Source organism: Falco punctatus (genome assembly GCF_963210335.1).
Source record: "Falco punctatus genome assembly, chromosome: 5".
NCBI lineage: Eukaryota > Metazoa > Chordata > Aves > Falconiformes > Falconidae > Falco > Falco punctatus.
The window spans coordinates 55,267,433-55,288,092 of record NC_137584.1 but is presented as its reverse complement, the minus strand read 5'-3'; the positions used below and the strand labels follow the sequence as shown (position 1 = coordinate 55,288,092).

General features: G+C 38.8%; 1 long non-coding RNA gene across 1 annotated transcript in view; it reads right to left on the bottom strand.

Moving 5' to 3' along the window:
- Nucleotides 1-20,660, bottom strand: part of LOC308064999 — a 97,690-nt gene extending 77,030 nt beyond the window's left edge. The window contains exon 1 of the long non-coding RNA XR_013928617.1: nt 1-20,660. This exon is cut by the window's left edge and continues 29,416 nt beyond it. This is a non-coding gene — a long non-coding RNA (uncharacterized lncRNA).

Sequence of the window (20,660 nt, the reverse complement as noted above, 5' to 3'; positions counted from 1 at the left end):
GACATAACTTTATTCCTAACTCTTTGCTCTTTATTTGTCCCAATCCCATCTGCAGCTTTTTCTGTTAACTCCAACAAAAAGTTGCCTACCAGCTGAGTCCAAACTCTGTCTCAACACAGCTTCTTGGGCTGTGAAAGTATAATGTCACTCCAGCTCTTTGTGAAGAATAAGATTTCACAATTCTCACTTGATTTGAATTATATTTCAACACAATGGCACAAAAAGCCAGTACAGAAAGCAGACCAAAAATCTGTATTCAAAATGGAATTTGCAGATGAGCACTTAGGGGAAGCTTGCTCCCCTAATAATCCCGATTTATTCCTATTCTGAAATAGAATAGTCACAATTTCAAGGTGTTATCCCTATCTACAAGAAAGGTTTAGAAATGTATCTGTCAATTTTCCTAAGTAAAATGGCTTATCATATTATTGACCTGGCCTATCTATTTGATCACCTCTGGTATCTTCTGAATGCATTCACTAATTTCAACCTGACTTGTCACAAAGACTAAATTTTCAAGTTCTTTGAAATGTGGTTAGAAGCAAGGAAGCTGGATGGGTTCCTTCCAGAAGGAGAGGAAGGCAGAGCTAAGCCTTAGGAGGTTTTGCCTGGCAGAAGCTGCCCACTCAGTCAGAAGACATGGTTCAGACAAGAAACCATCATTTATGTGGTTCTAGATGAACCATAGCCTGTACTATCTCGTGGCTCACATAGGACACAGAAAGTGGGGAGTCGAGAGTAGCAGGGATAAAGATTATTACTTGGGAGGTTTGATTTCATTTGTGTTAAAGCAGTAACATTTTGGGGAAAAGGGAGAGGAGTTTCAGCACATGTAAATCAGGACTCTTAAGTAACTGTGACTCCAGAGGCTAGGATATTTTTTGTGGGGATCATGAAAATATTGTAGGTGTGGGCAGCAATGAACAGGACTGCAAACCATTTGGGGTAAGAACTGTTTTTATTTTAAGCATCCTAGAACAATGCAGACCCTCCTTACTCAGGGCTTCTACATGGAGCTGTTATTAGGAACAACATTGTGTGTATCAGAAAATTAATAGCAGTAGAAAGGAACAAGTAGCTCTTGCTCCACTCTCATTCTATGATTACCTAAATCTTTGGAAATGCAGAGGGAGGAGGTGATTATGTAGCTGTACTTGCAGCTGAGGTTCTGGCAGGAAGCATTAATGGCACAGGGCTCAGTTATTCTGCTTTTGTGAGTAGTGTCCCCTGACAAAAATAGACAGACACTGCTGTCTGTAGTTTGTGAAGAGCAGCTGAGGGAAGCAAAACAATCTTTGGAGGTGGTCGGCCAGGAGTGGCCAAGGGCAGCTGGAAGGGAAGGAAGCACTGAGTAAAACCTTTGCAAAACTGGCAGAAATGTCAAGGTGACAGTGTCTTCTTTACGAATGAAGACGTTTACCTTCAGCTGCTTCCCGTCTGCAAGCAGGGCTGCAGGCAGAGCTTATCCTTCTCATCCAGTGACGGCGGCTGCTCCTGCCTTGCCATTGGTCTGCCTGTGCCTGTGTCCATTTCCTGTGGAAACAGAAGATATGGGCAGGAGAAAAGACATATTTGGTAATGTTTCTCTTCAAAGCGCCTTTTTCACAAGGCTGCCTCAGCTGCAAAATGTTAAGGAAAAAAAAAGATCTTGGAACCAACTCCAGACAGACCCTAATGCCTACAAATTTGTCTAAGTAAGCCAAGTACAGAAAGGCAAAACATGAAGAAGGCTCATTATTTGACTGCTAGGGACACTCAAATAACCAGACATGCCAGTACTTAAGATCTTCATATTTCAGACGGCTTACCTTTCATATCCTCCCTCATCCTGCACTCCCACCCTTCTCACTTCTTATATTTCCCTTCATCCCCCAGTAACTCCACTGCATTTAAAATTGTTTATAGAACATATAAAATACAAAAATATTCTTTAAAATACCTATGGGGAAACAGTCTGTTCATCCAACCGTCTGTTTGGTGGAGCCATTCACAGGTTCCCAAATTGCTTCAGCTAGTTGCTTCCACGATCATTTTTTTCCTCTCCAGAAAGTCCAAAAGAGCTTGGCAGATCAATTTCTATTTTGTTTTAAAAAGACTTGACTGAGGAGGTGCTATGGAGCTTAGAGCATTGGGCGAATATCTCTGATTCACTGTTCTGCCAGAGCTGTGCTCAGGGCAGGAGTGGAGTGCCTGTGCTCAATTTTGACATTTCCTGGGCAGTTAATTCTCTCCAAGAAATTTTAGAGCATCACAGGACTGCTAAATGGAGAGCCACCATCGCTGGCCGGGAGGGGCAATTTGCATTCCCTTGGTTTAGTACACATCCAAGATACCCCCTGGAGACCTGTGCAGGGCAAAAATACTCACAAGTTGTAAATTAATCAATAAAACCAATGTTTTAGCTATTGCCAAAACAACTTCACAAATTCAACCAAAATCCATGACTAGTTTTAGCAGGACAAGGATTGTTCTTCAGCTGTTCACAAAAGTACAGGAATAAAGGCAAAGGGGATATTCTCAATCTAACTAGTATTTTTTCAGTATTATCTATCAAATTCAGTTGGTCCTCACATGATTTATGAAAATTACCAACTTTAATTTCTCATTCTAAAGTGGATTTAACACTCTGAAATGGTCTATCAGTGGATATTCAAATATAATGGTCCTTTCCCTTATTTTGTTCTTCAAGACTAGATTGATCACCTGTGGGATACAAATTGAATACAGTAGTGAACAGAAACTGATATTTGCTTTTAAACCTGAATGAAGACTACAAGTTTTTTTTCGCCACAGCTTCCTCAAATCTAGTTTTGTGGCTCATGGATTCTTATTAGTATGTGTTGGTTATCATCCACAGCCTCCTCCAGCCTCTGTGAAGCTTGAATTTGTCCCCAAACCATAAACTGCATTCAGTTTGATGAGTGACTCCAATACAACATAAAAACTTTAAGGGGTGGTTAGCGTGCAGACACTTTGCATTTGTATTTAATAATGTTGCTTATGATACTGAAATAATAATTGTTTTCATAGCTTGTAATGCCAAAATTGGCTATTCAAACAACTAGTCTGACCTCCCATATAATCCCGGCCATAGAATTGAACTGTTTGGCTAACAAATGGTAGACTTTTACAGCACAACCAAGTAACTGCCTGCAGCTGCTAAGTTGCATAAAACATAGGGTTTTTTCCTTCCTCCTCCAGTGGACTGATGAAGAAACTGTAGTCTAGAAATTATTTTGTAAGAATACTGTTTATAGTATGAGTAGGACAGACAGAAATACGAGAAAAGCTCTGGAGCTGCCAAAAATCTCATTTTTTGGAAGAGCAGCCCTTGGGCTTTGAGAAAGTACTGTAGGAAAAATGTTATTTAAATGAGATAATTTCTGTCTCACTACAAAATAATTATTCCCTGACATAAAAAATATTTTGCAGACCCCCTCCAGCCTTCCTTGCTAGGGACAGGCAGTGTAGCATCACCTCTTCTTTCTGGTTCTGCAGAGTTTGGGGAGCAGCTGAAAAACTTAGGTTATTAAAAAAAATTGGCAGGTTATGGTTAGGCTTAAATTGTTCATTTAATATTCATTTTGCCTTATAGGACAAGCAAAATATATAGCATTTTTTTTTCTTTTTCTGGCCTGAGGTTGCAAAAGGACCTTTTAATTCATACAGAAAGCTTTCTATGACTGTTACACTAAGTGATGCTAATGACAGCTATGCTTTACACAGCAGTGGCTGTGACATATCTTCCTGCTTGTTCACTGTATAGTTTGGCAACGGATCTGTGGAATTAGTATTGTTGAAGTCAGAGGCAAAATTCTCCTTTTCTTCAGAGGTAAGAAGTCTGGACCAGCCCTGATTCCTCCTTGCAGCTAAAATGTTCCCAAAACAATGATACTTTTATAAAAAAAGAACTAGTCTAATGGGAATAAATGTTAATACCTTTCATTTTGTTGTTTCATGAATCATTGTGTTGCACTTCTGTTATCTTACTCTTTGCATCCCAGGCTCTCTCACACATCATACTGCGTTTTTCAGACAACCCATCCCACTGAAGGAAAGAGGATCAGCCAGCATTTACAGGGGTGACAAACACTCAACATATATTAGTGGTGTGTACAGAAAGTAAACTTCAGTGTGTACAGGATGTGATCTGGCTCACATATATCCACATACTAACACCAGCACAGGAAGAGTTCATATGAAAAGGGTGAGGGACTGTCAAGACCTTGTCATTTGGTGGCCCTTTAAGGTTATAGCAGCAAGCTGGGAGAAGTGATTATTACCCTTCACACAGCACTTGTGAGGCTGCACCTGGAGTGATGAGTCCAGTTTTGGGCTCCTCAGTACAAGACAGACATGAACATTCTGGAGAGAGTCCAGTGTAGTTTCACCAAACTGGTCAGGGGCCTGGACCACATGATGTGCAAAGAGTGACTGAGGGAGATGTATTTGCTCAACCTAAAGGGTAGAAAGGGCTCAGGAGTGTCTGACTGATATCTACAACTACTTAAAAGGTGGTTGGAGAGAAGATGGAGCCAAAGTCTCCCTGGAGCTCCACTGTGACAGAGTGATAAGCAGCAGGCACACGTTGAAACAAATAATCAAATTTACAACGCACGTGAGATATTATAGTATGAAGAGTATTTATTCAGTTAAATACTTCTTTGGGACAGGAAATGGTGGTGTCTGGAGACATATCTTGGGCTCTCATAAGACTTTAGGGCCTTTCAGTCTAGATTCAGTTGAGATCAAGAGATCTGGAGATATGTGAGGTCTGTCAGAGGACTGAATCTTTGTGCTAGCCTTAGACCAATACAAGAGCCTTCCTGCTTGGGTGAGAAGATAGGGTTGGCTGAATTTGAGGTAACCACAGGGTTTGTAAATGATACTCTGTAAAGGCAGAGTGAAAGGTTTTGAAGTTTGACCATATTTAGTCTGAGTGAAAGAAGAAAATGTGAGGTTTTTCCTGAACAGCATTAAAGGTGATTGATACTTACCTTAGGAGAGTGTGTGATTCGTATTATTCATATTGTCAAGTGATAGAAGACAGGTTCCAGCTCATGTCCTGCTTGCCTCACCCCCATCCTTTCCCAGGCCAATTGAGGAGATGGTTCAGCCCCACAAGGTGTGTGGTAGGGCCATGCCTGTTGCAGCTGTGGAAGGTCCATAGGAACCATGCCAAGTGGAGGGGGTATCCCAGCTCCTCAGGAGTGCTCCCACAGACGGGCAGAGATATGGCTGTTCGCACAGCATGCCCGTGCTCTGCTGTACAGTGCATTCATTTAGTGAACTTCAGAAGAATCATCAGCTCAGGTACTTCTTAAAAACCATGAATGGTTGATTTATTTCTGCAAACCTGCTTCCATCGAATTTCAGTCTTGACATTTCTTACCCAGAAACCTATGACATTTTAGACAATAAGTTATACTTCTAAAATGTACAAATCAAAAGACATGTAGTTCAAAGATTTCCTTAAGAAGAGGTATCTTAGAAGGAAATGCAAGCTTGATGAGCAAAGAGTTCTAAGGATCTAAGGATCATCTATAATTCAGAAAATTTTTTCTCAAAATATTAGTGAATGTGAGATACAGGTGTTCTTTAGGGCCGATCTGTGGATACCACAGTGGAGCAATCTATATGGCTGCATCCATCAAACTGATTAATGTTTACAAACATTACTAAGGCACAAGTTTTGAGATGCCTTACCTCACATGTATTTCCTGAGACTGTATCAGAAATTGTGGGTCCTGGAAACAAAACTGGTATCTGCACCTGACTGAGTGTTTTATTCATGTTTCCATGCTAGGATGAGGATGAGAAGGTTATTGTCCCTTATTAAGCCCCATGTTCCCTACAGGGAGGAAATAGAAGCTTGCAGTCCAGATGAGAGTCACTGGCCAGGCCCCAAATCCAGTTGATGAGGGAGCAGGATCGTGGGGAGTTGTAGAGTAAACCTGCCCAGCAGGCCAGTTATGTATATGGCTTATCCAATTTTATCTGTAGTGCATAGACATAAGTAGAGCTCACCATCAAATGATGCATCCTACTCTGGACTTTCCAAGTCACTGGAGAATAGGTTACATCATTGAATGATAACTGCTCTGTGTTAAAAAATATTTGTAGTGACAAATATTCTTAAAAGTAATTCACGCAGGTCAAAACATCTGTCTGACTGATGCTATACCTGTGTGAGACAATAACACATGAGTCTGGGGGGTCTATTTGAAGACTGTAGATAGTATCCAGATAGTTCAGATAATCTGGGGACACCAGACATCTTCTGAAAAGGAAATACAAGAGATTCTCTCATCTGGTATTTGTTTACTTGAATAAGGAAATTTTTAAAACTTTATACCTTTATTCCACAGTCTGGCAGCTGGCAGCAGTGGGCACAAAAACTGGAATGAACTGACCTTTCCAACTTTTATCAGACAAAGACAACCTCTGTGCCTTTCTCTGCGTCTCACCCCAACTCCCTAGAGAACAGGACAGGACTGGTCTTCTTCATTTTTCCTTAAATTTTTTCCCTTCCTTCAGTTTGTTTCCTTTACCACTTTGCACCTGTTTTTAAAATGCAAGTTACTACTGAAGTTATTCCTTGTTTCTGGAAGAGACAGATGGACTCTGGGAATCAAAGTCATGGCATCTTCCTTGTGCAGGTTGACAGAAATAGCTCCCCTGAAATACGCTGTTTAACTAAACACAGATGGTCTCTTCATGATGGGACATGGTGAGTTAAGAAGACAGGCAATACCACAGACACACATAAAGCAAGTAAATCTGAGAATGACGATTCTCCTGCAGGCTGTAAAGCAAGCTGTGCAGGCAGCATCTCAAGGATGCAGTGTAACTATGAATCATGCTCTTTGCAAACTTCCATTAAGTAAATTTGGGAAAAGACACAGAACTGTTGCAGACCTTGACCTGATGCTTTGGCTTCCTAAAGGCAGGCCTTATTCCTACCTGAACTCCATCATCACACATAGCTGTGAAATTGAACCTGGGGTCATAACCTAGCATAGTAATTGTCAGTAATACCATGTAGGAATCTCACCTATCTCTGGTGTGTTGTCTGCTAAAGGAGACCATGTGGCATTTCAGCAGGGCTGTACATAGCCTGTCTTCTACTAGGCACACTGTCTCACTTCTGCAAATATGTGTTACAAATTCAAATATTCACAGCACTAAAGAGATGTTAGCTACCTGGTTAAAGTGATGAGCAGTATACTTGGAAGTATCTGGGCATTATTTCTGCCTAATTCTGTAGCATCCAGTAGTCACTATGACTTAGCAGTCAAATTGACTGGTTTTTAAATAAAATTATATGACTAGTTTTAATGAATTTGTTATCAAACCTGATGAAGTGTCCCTCTGTGTTTGTATAACTTTAACATATAATGATGTTCAGAGTTTTTAGCTCTCACACGTTGTCCTATCAGCAAAGTTTAAGTTGCTGGGAAGGCTATTGAGATCTTATTAGCTGCTACCAACAAGCTAAATAGTGCAGTGTCAGTTCATGGTTAATTAACTACTAACCTTAAAAAGGGTATTGGGCAACAGAGAACACAGTAGGTTGAAAAGACTTTTTAATTGGCTTGTTGTCTGTTTGATTATTATCTGCAAAAAATACACGGAGGGAAAAATAGCAACATCATTATATGTACCCAAGTAGTTTATAGACAGCAGAGGCATCTGGAAGAATTTCATCTCCCAGACCTATTTTGTTACACTGGCTCAAGTGTTAATAGTCCACAATAAGAATTTTTGAACCAGCAGAAAATATCTTTATGCATGCAGATTTTGCTTCAGAGACTGGAAACCTATCAAAAAAGTTTTGGTTTAAAAATTGTTGATACAGAATGATGCTACTACATGCTACAGAGTATTGTTAGAAATTCAATTTTCTGCATAGTTTTAAAATATTGCAAGAACACATGATCATGGTGGTAGAATGGAGGACTTGATTTTTTCCTGGTTTTTAGATTACATCCCTTTCGGATGTAACCTAGATTAAATCAGTCTATTTTCCCATGTTGCTTGTGATCATTCAATAAGGAAAATTATATCTAAAATTACGTTTAGAGCAGGTAAATGAGGATCACAATTTGGCTTTTTCTCAGATTGAATATTCAGAATGGTTCATCTATCTATGTCTCATTTTTATGTGAATTAAAAAAGCTTCAGATACCCACAAACATGCTGTGAAAGGTAATGTAAGTTTATAAAATGTGTTGGGATCCTCAGATGAAAGGCATTATAAAAACACAAAGTATTCTTTCATAGTACAATTTATTGATGTGGTTTCTTTTCCACCTGCCAGATTCAAATGCTATGGTATGCAATAGTTACAATGTAAAAGAATAAAATTAATTCTAATTTATTGTATTATAACATGTATTTATTGTATTACTACAAAAATCTCAAACATGATACAGCTTTCTCAAGTGTAAGCTAAGAAGCACAGCTAGCTGAGAAAACTGTTTTTCTGGTGTCTCCAGAAAAGCCTCTTTCATCAAGGGGAGAAAAAATCTGATTATATTTTCAGTACAAATTATATCTGACACAGGGCACACACATCCTGAGGTAAAGGTCATTTTGTGGTGTAATACACGAGTCTTGCATATACACCTCTTGAACTTGTGGACAAATGTTTCTTTCACAATGAGATAATCCTATTAAACCATCCTGAGCATAGAAAGAGAGTCTAAGTATCCTGATAAAATATCAGCAAAATGATTGCACAATGTTATAGCGTTGCTCTTTATATAAATAGAATACAGTTGTCACATCCCAAAACTCAGCATTAATTCAGTCAGAACATGGAATTGTGGCCTTTGAGTAGTGATTAGAATATTAATAAACTTGGCTGCATTTGTTACACATGGAAAACAGATGGAAATGTAGGCGCCAAGACAGTTGCTTACATTCCTATTTACAGCTTTTCTGCAATACACTATAATTTGTCAGTGTTTGAACTTTTGACCCTTGGTCATCTTGAAAAGATACCAATAGGCTTTGGAATAAGCTGAGTCAAAGGGGCAGAAGGAGCCAGGTGTGGAGGGAAAATCCCAAAGCAGATGGCTACATGGCCTTGAAGAGTTCCAGCTGTGGGAACTCTTGACTCAGCAAGCAATGAAGAAATGGCAGGGGTAGCAGCTTCTGCAAGCAAGCAAAAAAGCCAAGGAAACAACAGATAAAATTCCCTGGGAAAAAGATCTATTTGCCCCAAACTTACCAATGACCTACATTATACTTTGTTGTCTATATAATAAATAACATGCTACCTTTTTCAAGTGCTTGAGTCTCTGCTCAGAATTATTCTACAGCAGAACACACCAAATTCCTGGACCTTATTTGAACAAAATCCTTAACTGGGGGGAGCCATGCATGTTGAATACAGTGTCCCTATGGAGTGGGCAGCTGGTGCAGCTGTGCTATTGCCCAAAAGCCAGATGAGGGCATGGTCTAACCTGTGACTAGTGAGGACGGCTCATAGTTGGCCAGACATGTGGCATTTCATTGCATGTAACATGGGCCAGACCAGCCACCCCAGCTCACTGACAAAATCAGAAAATGGTGCACGAGTATATTTTCAGTACTACTGTGATTGATTCTCTTTACAGCTAAATTACAAAAATTCCTTTATAACAATGGGACTGTGAAGGAAAAGGAGTTTTGCTACTTGCACTTCATACATTTTTTGTTCTTGCTATCAGGAAATCATAGACAGGAGCAATGGAAAAAGTCTGCATGGCTTTTCACAATGCTGGAAGCTAAATTCCCAGAAGACAGGCTTTAATGTGTATATTAATTATACAATGTATAGTAATTAATATAATGTAAGGTATGGGATAGCATTTGCACTGTTTGGGAGTGACATCCTTCAGTAGCCCAACTTACCTCTGCCTTCACATTGTACTGGAAAACCTAATACATGCTTAACAAAGATGAAAACGTTTGAAGGTACTTAATTGCTGAATCCAACACACACTGTGGTTCCTACTGCTACCCTCACTTCAGAATAAATCACATGGATCAATGTTTGTATTCTTTGTCAAAATTACTGAAGACATCATTCCAACCTTTGACTGAACACAATGTCGTTAGTTATGTGAGTTATCCTCAGGAAGCAGTTGACATCTTTAAATTCCTTTTGCAAGGTGCCAAGTTAGCTGGTCTGAGGACTTAAATCCACAGCTCACCCACAGATGAGACACAGTTCTTCATCTTGGCAGTCAATACTTCCCATATTGCCTTCAGATGTATGCATGCCATTCCTGGAAGAAGCAATTCCATAAATAACTCTAGCACATGTTTAAATCCCTAGCACATGTTTAAATGCATCCCTTTTGAGGAAAGCACATGCTTAAAATTAAGCATGTGGCCCAAGTACTTTGATGAATAGCAATGCTTTCCTAAACTGGGGACAGTAGGAAGGAGACTCTGAGATATCCATGCCCAAACTCCAGCTGAGATGCTTTCAGTGATGTGGGCACCACTTGGTGCTGTACCAAAACCAACAAGCTGTCTCCTGTAAATCACTAAGCAACTGTCAATTAGTGATGTGTGCTGCTTGTTTGAAATATGCCTTACATTTACTTTCCTAACTGAAATTTTGCTTTTGGACCAGGTCCTTTTTTCTTTTTTTTCTTTATAGTACAGGGTTGGTCAAAAGCGGGTGGAATGAAAGGAAGTCCTAGCTCTTTGCAAGAGCCTCAATAAGGTTATAGAAGTTTCAGGGGAAGTTTTAGTTTGCTTTTTGTTTAAGGTTGTTTTCCTAAATGTTTCTGAGACTCAGGAAAATGAACCTCAATCCTTTAATGAGCACGGGCTTCCTGAGGTTTCCCCCTTCCCTGCATTTGAAATACCTTTGCCTACCTCTAGCCAAAAGGGGAACTGTTTCGCTTTTTGTGGTTTCACGATCATTTCAAGATTTTATTCATGGACTGATGTTTATAGTGTCCCACCAAAGGTCTAAAGGAATCTTTTTTTCTTTTTTTTCCTGTCTGTCTTTTCTGGTTTTGTTTTCAGAAACACAAAATAGGAAATTATTTTAGCAGAAAAATGACTTCTTAAATTAATCAAACTATTATGATTGACCCTGCTTGTTTGTTCATTAAAAAATGAAGCAGAATGGTCAGTTTCTGCCAAATAAAACACTCTCGGCTATTTCAATTACTGTTTTAATTGGCCAAGCCTGCCTGTCAGATTATCCTCTAATCTGTACAAGAATGTTGTTTGGAAAAGATGAGGCATGCCTGACTTGGAGGCCACATGCATCGCTCCAGCACATTCTGCTCCAAATATTGTGGTGTTAGCACAGTGGAGCTACACGGCACTGAAGATGGTAGGTTCTGTGTTTGCTTCCTTCTAGAGATCCCACGCAAGACACATTGCCCATATCATTATGTGGAAATGTCTGAAAACACTGATGGGAGAGAAAGAAGTGAAAGTGAAAACTCCAAAGCTCTAGCGCATTCGAGTGTGTTTACATATCATCAGAGCTGTCATTAGGCTGAGTTTAATAACTGTTACCAGAAAAATTGTGGAAAATCAGTCTTGGGACCTGTGAACCCTCACAGAGAGGCTTCTCCATAGTTTTGACTCAGGATCTACCAATTCAGTGAATCTGTGTCTTCTATAGACATCAATATTCTGTAAGAACAAATTGTAACTATGCTGTACTGTCCTAAGACCTAACATTCATATCTACATTAGACTGCTCTGCTTTTCAATCTAGGAAGCCTGGCTTCCTTACCATATGCCCAGTGTAGTCATTTAAGCCTGAGAAAGCAACTGAGATTAAGGAAAAAGAAAGCCCAACCACATAATTGCATTTTACACAAACAGAATTGTTTTAAAATGAGGCACAAAAATAGGAATCTTAAAATATATGGGTTTAATTGCATCAGACTTCACTTGACACAGACTTCTTGTGTCACCTTGGACAATCTTCTATAGTTAGCTCCATGCCTCCATTTCCCGCTCCAGCAGAGTGGGAACACTGCCCAAGTTTTATGAACCTTGTCTCCATGCTCCTGAAGACAAAGATCCTTATTATGCATACAATGCCCAGCAGAGTGTAGACCTGATTTCAGTAGAAATGCTGAGATCCCACTGAAATACCAAGTGTTTTCAGATTGATTTTTACATAAGACCCGTGTACGTGGACAAATGCTATTCTTGAATAAAGTGAGAGGAATGGCATGGAAAATTGTAACATTTGTACAGGAGTTTTATTGTGTTGTCTCAAGTTCTAGTGTTATACATAACCATCATTGCCACACTGATTTGCTGAGGATAGTGTGATATTTTTTTTTTTAATTTTTTTTTTCTTCTTTGTGTATTTGCTTCTTTCTTAGATGACTACAGCTGTTTTCCCTTTGTACACCAGAGCTGTCCTTCTCGCAGCTCCCTATGCACACGAGTTGCTAATCGCTCCTTAGGCAAAGCCAAAGTGGAAAAGTCAGGAAGGAGATCACATACAACACATACAAGTCCCTGAAGGGGTCAGGGGAAGACCTGTTTTTTAAAAGTGTTTTGATATAATGGTAGAAAGGGACATATCACAGAGAAACTAGTCTGAGGTTAAGCTCTGCACAGAAGTGACTTCTATTTTGGAAGAAGTATTCTTTTATGTTTTATGTATGAAGAGGTGCACATCATGTTTACAAATATTTCATCATGTGCAAGTTCAGAATCAAGCTATGGTGACAATGATGACATGTTTTATCATAAGAATGCAACACATTTAACCTTTTCAATAGTAGTACTAAGCAGACGCGATGGTAAGAACCACTGAAAAAGATAAATCAGCCCTTCATACAAACACATCAGCTGCATTTAACCAACAGCAGATGAGCTTGTGTCTGTTCCTCTTCCTGACTATACATACCCACACAACCTTTTCACGGAGTGTAGCGTTGCTCTTTGTTGTGTCAGTTACAAGATTAACATGACAATCCTGTTCAGCACATTTATGCCCCTGTGCAATTTTATTCAGTTCTGATCAGAAGGTTATTAAAAACTGGTTTTTGGAAGCAAAGGGAAAGTTCACCATGTATTTTCCTGCTTCTTGCATCCTTCCGATAAACTACCACCTTCTGCTGGAGAGGATACTGGTCTTGGCAGGTCTTTGTTCTAAAACAACATGTATCTACTTTAAAGTTTGACCGAACCAGAACTGTACTTTGGAAGTGGATATGACAGTCCTACTTGTTTCCTGTGCTTTAGTTTGCATCATGGAGCAGGTTTAGGATTAACTTGATTGCTCCTGTAGCTAGATAATGGGACCGCAGCTGACACCCTCCAGCTCAACTTGGATCTTTAGTTCCTCATGCTAGGCAAGGGTTAGTCTGAAGTCTGAAAAATGCTGAAATGTAGATGATTTTGGATGTGAGGTCCTTAGCACCAATTACTTAGCTCTGCAAGTTCTCCTCTGTTGGTATGAAGTACATGTTGATGCAGATACATATATGGATCGCAACCCACGTACAATCAAGTCATCTACATGGGATAACACAAAATGGAGCAATGGCAAAATACAGCTTATAAAGTGGAATCAATAGAAGATCTAGCATGATTTTTTCTTCTTTGGCCTTTTGGGACAGTGCAACTCAAGAATCAGTGAGCAGCTCATAATGCGCCAGCAACACATAAAGCAGATACAGTTCCTATTTTTGCCATAAGCAATTAGTGCAATCTCACAAATCAGGGAAATGATGATGCTAAAGCAGAACTGGTAATACACCAATAGATTAAGCCATTAAAAGGCCAACACTTTATGTTCAACTTTGACCTTGATAATTTGCATATTTAATTGCTAAATTACAGCATGAAAATATACCTACAACCCAATAAACTATGGAAAGGCAGCCCTATTTTTCTACAGTTTATACAACCTGGACAAACTAAATCTGAAATCTCTTTGAGGAGACCTGCTTTTAGAACAAGTTTTCACTTGGCTGGTTAAACTTTTATGACAGGGCCTGTGTTTTAAGGCTTTCATTTTTTTTCTTCTATTTATGTAATGTAGAAAAACAGGAGAACCTTTCAGAGGGAAACAAACTTCATGCCCTAGAGCCTTGTTTTTTAAGAGTCTTATGGTTAAACTGCATAGCACTTTTTCATATCTGTACAACCGGCACAAGTCTAATGAGGATGATCATGGAGGCAGAGTAACAGCTCAAAGATAAATGCAGCTTAATGCACTTAATGATTTTTCAGTGTTTAAGCATTGCTCAGGGTTTAAACTGGTTGAGCATTTTTAAATAGTAAATGAAATCCCTTTTTCTGGTTCTTAAGATGCAAAGTACAAGGCAGATAGCAGCTAATGCTGCCCAAACAGTGATATTGTTATTTATACATCTCTGTTTATATTGATTTATGTTGATATTTGACATCAACAGCAGGTGGTGGAGCAAACATACATGGGACAATCATGTTCTGTAACTTTGTTTGGTGGTTGTCCTAAGTATTTTGTCGAAGGCCATATTTTATCTGCCTGGGGTTATCATACAACTGTGTACTGATAGCTATCATGGTTGGATTGGAGGGACATTCACATGAAATCACGAGCAGTATCAGAACTCATACTGGGCATCTGGGACTTGCCAGAGCTTTTTTCTTTTTCAGAGGAAGAACTTCTTGCAGAAGACTGTTAAGTTTGTGCCTTAATTTTTGAGGCAGGGTGGGGTGGATATTTTATTTCATAACGTTTTAGTCTGGTTTCTTGCCTGAGGCACTAGGGATTTGGAGATTGTGTTGTGTGTATCTCTGTCTGTCAGACATTTCAGGGCAGTTACATTTGAACCCATCAGCCAAGTTCAACCAAGCTCAGCAGACCTGAAAAGAGATATGATATACAGGTAGGAGAGAGATGAGTGCTCACTGGGGGGAGGCTGTAGCAAGTGAAACACCAGATAAGCCACACAAAAGGAAGGTGTGTTGAAAGCCCTGCTTCTGGCAGAAGCATCAGTCAGTTTTGTACCTTGTTTTGTACCAGAAACCTCACTTCTTGGTCAAGGTTTCTTTTCTGTGTGGGACTAGGACTGCAGAAAAGCGGATGCTGAAGCCTTAATAATGTGAATCACGTATTCAGTCCAGAATGACTTCCATTAGAGAAGCAGCAATGTTTCGTACTGACTTTGGTTTTATACCCTTGGATAGAAAAAGGTATACTTGAAAAGTAACATGAAACTTAGTTTGCATTTAATTTCAAGAAAGGTTAGGTCCAAACTGAGTTGTGGCTTTTTACCTCAAGAAATGTGGATTTAAGAAAAAAACCAAAACAAACCCAATGAATTGTTACAAATAAAATTGCAGTGAGCTACCATCCATCCCCTGACACCCCTTGTTGTTATCCCTGCCATTGAGAGCAGGTTTGATCACACAACACTTTCTCAGCTGAGCAGCCCTGGGGAATCGTGCAGGCAGATATTCTACGCAAAGTCTATCAATCAGAGTCTGAAATTGTTGCAGTTTAACCTTTTGACCTGTTCAATCTGACAATAAAAAACCCTATTTCTTTCATGAATCTTTGCAACACATTTTTTAAAGCCAGTTCAAAGGGTTTTTTCCCTCCAAAACAAAGAAGCATTATGAAGTCAACAAAACTGTTTCCACATCAAGGACAGATTCCCTTGGCATAGAGTCAGCTCCAAAGAAAGATGCTAACCACTGAAACCTAGCTGCCAAAGAGTTTCATATATTGTTTGTATTTTCACATGTGCACATGTTACCAGAACTTTGCTGAACAAAAAGAAAGACAATGTACCTGACCTGAACCTTCAACAATCTGTGTTTACAAATACTTATTATGTGAAATATAATAATAATAGAAGGGAATGTGGGAGGAAGAAAAGGAATTACAAAGATGGGTTTGGAATTGCTATATATCGATTCCATTACTATTGGTATCGTTATTACAGTTGCTGTTGTAGTAAACTTCTTAAACATGACACAAAAAATAATTATATGAGGAATTTTACTTAAAAGTGAGCTATTAAGTTAAACACAAGGCTAAAGGAGATGCTTTTAAAATATAAGCAGGACAGAGGTTTGTAACGTTTTGAATTTCAAGAAAATATATTTGCACCCTGTGCAAAGATGGACAAAATAATTTCTGTGTGGCTGACTGTTCACTTATAGTCAGAGTCCGAGGAGAGAAGTCAAAAGAAGAATCAAAGATTGTGTGTTTGGATGACAAGGAGAATGGTGTTCTTGGCAGCCATAGAAAATGGGAGTGGAAAGGGTTTTGGAGGTAAGATAAAAAGCATTGGTTTTAGTTAGACTACGCCTGAGTTGATCTTGAGCCATTCAGGATGCAGTCCGAAAAAAAAAAAAAAAAAAACCAACCCAAAAAACCCCACCAAACTCAAAGAAGCTGGAGACAGAAAAGGGGAGACATTTTCTGAAGCAGACTTTCTGTCTCAGAGTTAATAGGTAAATCTGTACAAACGATGAACGGGGAGGGGGGGAAGAAGAGGTGAGTGACAAAAGCCTTGGAAAAAGCATGAGCTTCACAGCTGACAACTATATACAATGGGCAGGCATTCCACTGAGGTACAGAAATACCATATGACTGCAGCAAACCATTTAATTTAGGAAGTAGCTGAATTTAGGACCTAGACTATCAAGAAATGTGGTGAAGATTTACCCAGTTCAGAGTAAATTTAGAGTACTTTCAAATAACTAATTTGAGAGAATGGAGATTCAATCACTACAATTTTTCAAAGATAAAAGAAATTTAATGTACTCTCTGTTAAGAATATTAAGAACGTAGTGTTAATAGTTATTAATTTCAGAGGAATATTTAGTAGCTTAATTCACACACTTTTAAAATATATTTTTAGATTATCAAATGAAAGATACTAAAGTAATAAAACAGTTAATTGTATATGCAATTATTGTAATAAAACAATAATTGTCTCTTCAGAAAGATAAATAAGAACATGATTAACTAAGCATACTTTAAAAATTCATTGGATTAAATTAACTGCTTGAAGTTGATCATTTGGGGCTATATTCAAACCTGAATTCAGCCTGAATTCTCCTGAAGTCTCCATGTCTAGCAGAACTAAGCATGCTTTAAAGAATAATTCAAAGAGCTTAAACTACATCTTCAGCAAAGTAGTAATTAGAATTAGCTAATAGGAAAAAACAGGCACAGATACTTAGCTAAAATACAGCATGTATTTATATGCTGTGTTGAAGTGAAACTGGCTTATGTGTTCCTCCAAGTGCTTTCCTGAATCTAGACCTATGCTCATAATTAGGTATGAAATTGGTGATGAATAAGCACCATATTGCATCAACCACACTCTCCCCAAGTATTATTTTTATTAGCAAATAGTCCTGTTTGACCTAACAGGGCGCACTCTGGTGCATTTTTAAAGCAGCAGATGAGAAAAGTGTTTAAGGAATGGTCGGTTTATTGGCACAGTGTTTGCTGTCCATACTACATGTGCTTTTGGGGGAATACATTTGTGGGGGTTTAGTTTTATTTTTTTTTCTTTTTAAACTAGAGTTGAATATTTTAACACTATTTATAAAGCTGCACATTTTAGTATGCAAAGCAGTCAGGAACATTCCATAGGCATCTGCTGGGACATGGACTACTGCTCTGCCAACTTTCTGTGGGCAATATTTTTTTTACTGCAATGAAGAGAATTCCTTTGAAAAGAACAGGCAAATATATGTGTGTAGTTTACATACTTTTGCGGTTCACATATTTTGTGGCTAAAAATATCCAGAGTCCATATCCCACCTTCAGATTCAGACTTGGAAGCAAATCCAGCTGCAGAGTACAGCTCTTGTGTGTGGCTCATCTTGTCTTGTGTGTGAAAATAATTTATTAAAAAAAACAAACCAAAACAAAAAAACAACAACCAAACTAGAAACCTTAAACCTTGGAATCTGACTTGGCATGACTATTCCTTTCATAATTTCATTTCAGAAGATGATTGGTCCAGCTGCCTATATATAAGGATAAACATGCAAAGCTTGGACAGCAGCTGAAAAACTAAAATCTGAAGACTTCCTAAAATCTGATATTTGGACTGACCTGGCTAAAAGGAAGATATATAACTTCTCTTTAAAGATTGCAACATCATAGCAACAGACTCTCGCAGGTTTCTGGCAGGTTGACTTGCTTGTTCATACTGTAACAATGACTTTCTCAATATAAAGCAAAGAAAACTACTTTTACTATTCAGGTTAAGAAGGATGTTTATTATGCTCTGCAGTACTACAAATGGACATGAGTTACATGGAAGGGACAAGACCCCAGTTCTTTTTCTGCCTCTAGACAAGATGGGAAGAATGTGAACTACTGTTAAATTTCTGAAGTTAAAGACTGTAATTTTAAGCTGATAACACTGTATTATTCTATTATTCCTTACCAGTTTAAGGTCTATAGAACATTTATTCTGACTAGTTCTCTTTAAAAACAGCTAATTAACAAAATGATACTCCAAAGAAAACCAATGATGCATGATTTATCTGGCCATTTTTGTGATGTTGTGAACATGGGGATTTTATTATTATTTTTTTTGCTCTGAAACATGTGATGGTTAATTATTCTGTAGGCTGAAACACATATAGCTAAGCAGGAAATCAGACCCCCCTTTTTTTTTTCTTTGACTAGGGCAACTAGTTATCCTGCTTTCTCTTACATGTCCCCTCTTTCAATTCAGCCCAAAATGTAATTTAATTCAGAAAAAGGGATGTGGTCATTGTCCAGAGGGTCTTAGGGGTGTCCTGCTGCCAGACCAGACAATGGCAGTATCTCTTAATGGGTTGCTGTGTCTCCAGAGGTCTTGCACCAGTGGCCAGAGCTCTAGTGTGAGCTGACTTTACAGACACCCTGGGCTCATTCCATGTACTCACAGGAAACAATTTTTGCATCTACTCTGATGCACCCAAAACTTTTCTGATTGGATGTATTAAATGTCTGTGCAGTGCATGCATAAATATATTCCAGTCCAGGATTTCCCAGATGGAAACATGGAAGCACCTTCTGTACCCACACTGAAGTAGTCATTGTTATGAGTGACTTGAATCCATGTTTGCCCTTCTCAGTACATGAAGAGGGAACCAAATCGGCTTTCACTAACATGGCTGCATGTGTTTATCCAAACACATAGCAAAATGTTGCATAACTTCAATACTGCAAAAACTTCCTATCTTTTTCACAGAAATTTACTGTCAGCTAACAAATTTGTTGGCTCTGAGAAAAGGGTAAAAAAATCCCAGCTTTGCTAAACCAAAAATGTGATTTAAGTTGTTCTTGATTTACTTTTTGTACTGTTCACTCTCAAGAAGTACCTTTTTTGACCTGAGATTCAGTTTCCAGAGTGCAATTCACATCTGTTGATTTCATCATGGGAAATAACTTTCCTTTGCTTTGACAGATAAGTAACATCAGGAGATTACTGTTTAACTGGCCACAGTTGCCACCAACAAATTCCAAACAAACTGAAAAAAAAAAAAAAAAAAAAAAAAAGGAAGCAAAACATTTCTTGTTCTCTTTGAGCTATCTTATTCTCTATTCCTTTGCCATCATTCATTTTTAGTCGGGAAAAATGCGTACATGTTTCCCTTGAAACATTGTCTCTGATGGCTTAGGAAGTGGATCAGCATCATGTGTTTCACATCCACAGGCTACAGGGAGGTCCAAATTAATTTTTGAAATGCAAATATGTATGTAACCATGAGAATGCTGAAAGCACAGTGATGCTTTTTTAACCAGGAGAAACTGAGTTAAGATGGAAGACTAGTTTTGATAAGAAAATGATTAGAGAAAGCTCTGCTGTTTGATTAAAGATATGAGGTATTTTAAGCTATATGCCTACCATTAAACAATGCAGACTATGTAAAAACTCATTCAGTACTGAGGTTAAAAAAAAGCCACAGCATCACAGAAGCATAGGAAGAGAAATCACCTGGTCCAGCCTATGCCTCAAGGGAGGATCAGGTATGCCTGGGTCCCACCTGGAAAATGACTGAGTGTTATGTTGTCTAAGACCTCCAGCAATGGAGACTCCTAAAACTTCCCAGATAATCTGTCTCAGTCCTTCATTACCCTTACTGAAAGAATATTTATTATGTCTCCAATATGAACTCCCTTGCTGCATTTTAAGTTGGTTTTTTTTTTTTTCTTCAGCCTAACAATAGCATGGAGAATTAAATATCCCCATCATCTCCGCAGCAAATTGCCATTTGTTTTTAAGATGTTATCATGTCTCCTCTCAGTCTTCTCTTCTGCAAGCTAAATGATTATGAATTTTCATCCTTTTCACCTTTGGCATTTGTAAAGGACCCTGAATCACCCTCACTATGGACTTTCCTCAGCTGGTCTACATATTAAAGAATAGGTCAGACTTCCTCAGCAAGGTAGCACCACAGGTTTATTGATTATATGCCACCAGCTAAACATCCTCCGCTCTCACTAGCCTCCTTGCTTTCACTAACTCAGAAAGATATTATTGATACCTTCTGATTTCCATTATTTAGACTAGGTCAGATTTCTCCATGGGGATCTGAGGAGTGCCAGGGCATAGAGCAGGGGTACTCAAACTACAGCCCACAGGCTGGATACGGCCCCCCAGGATCCTCAATCCGGCCCCCGGTATTTACAGACACACACACACACCCCCGCC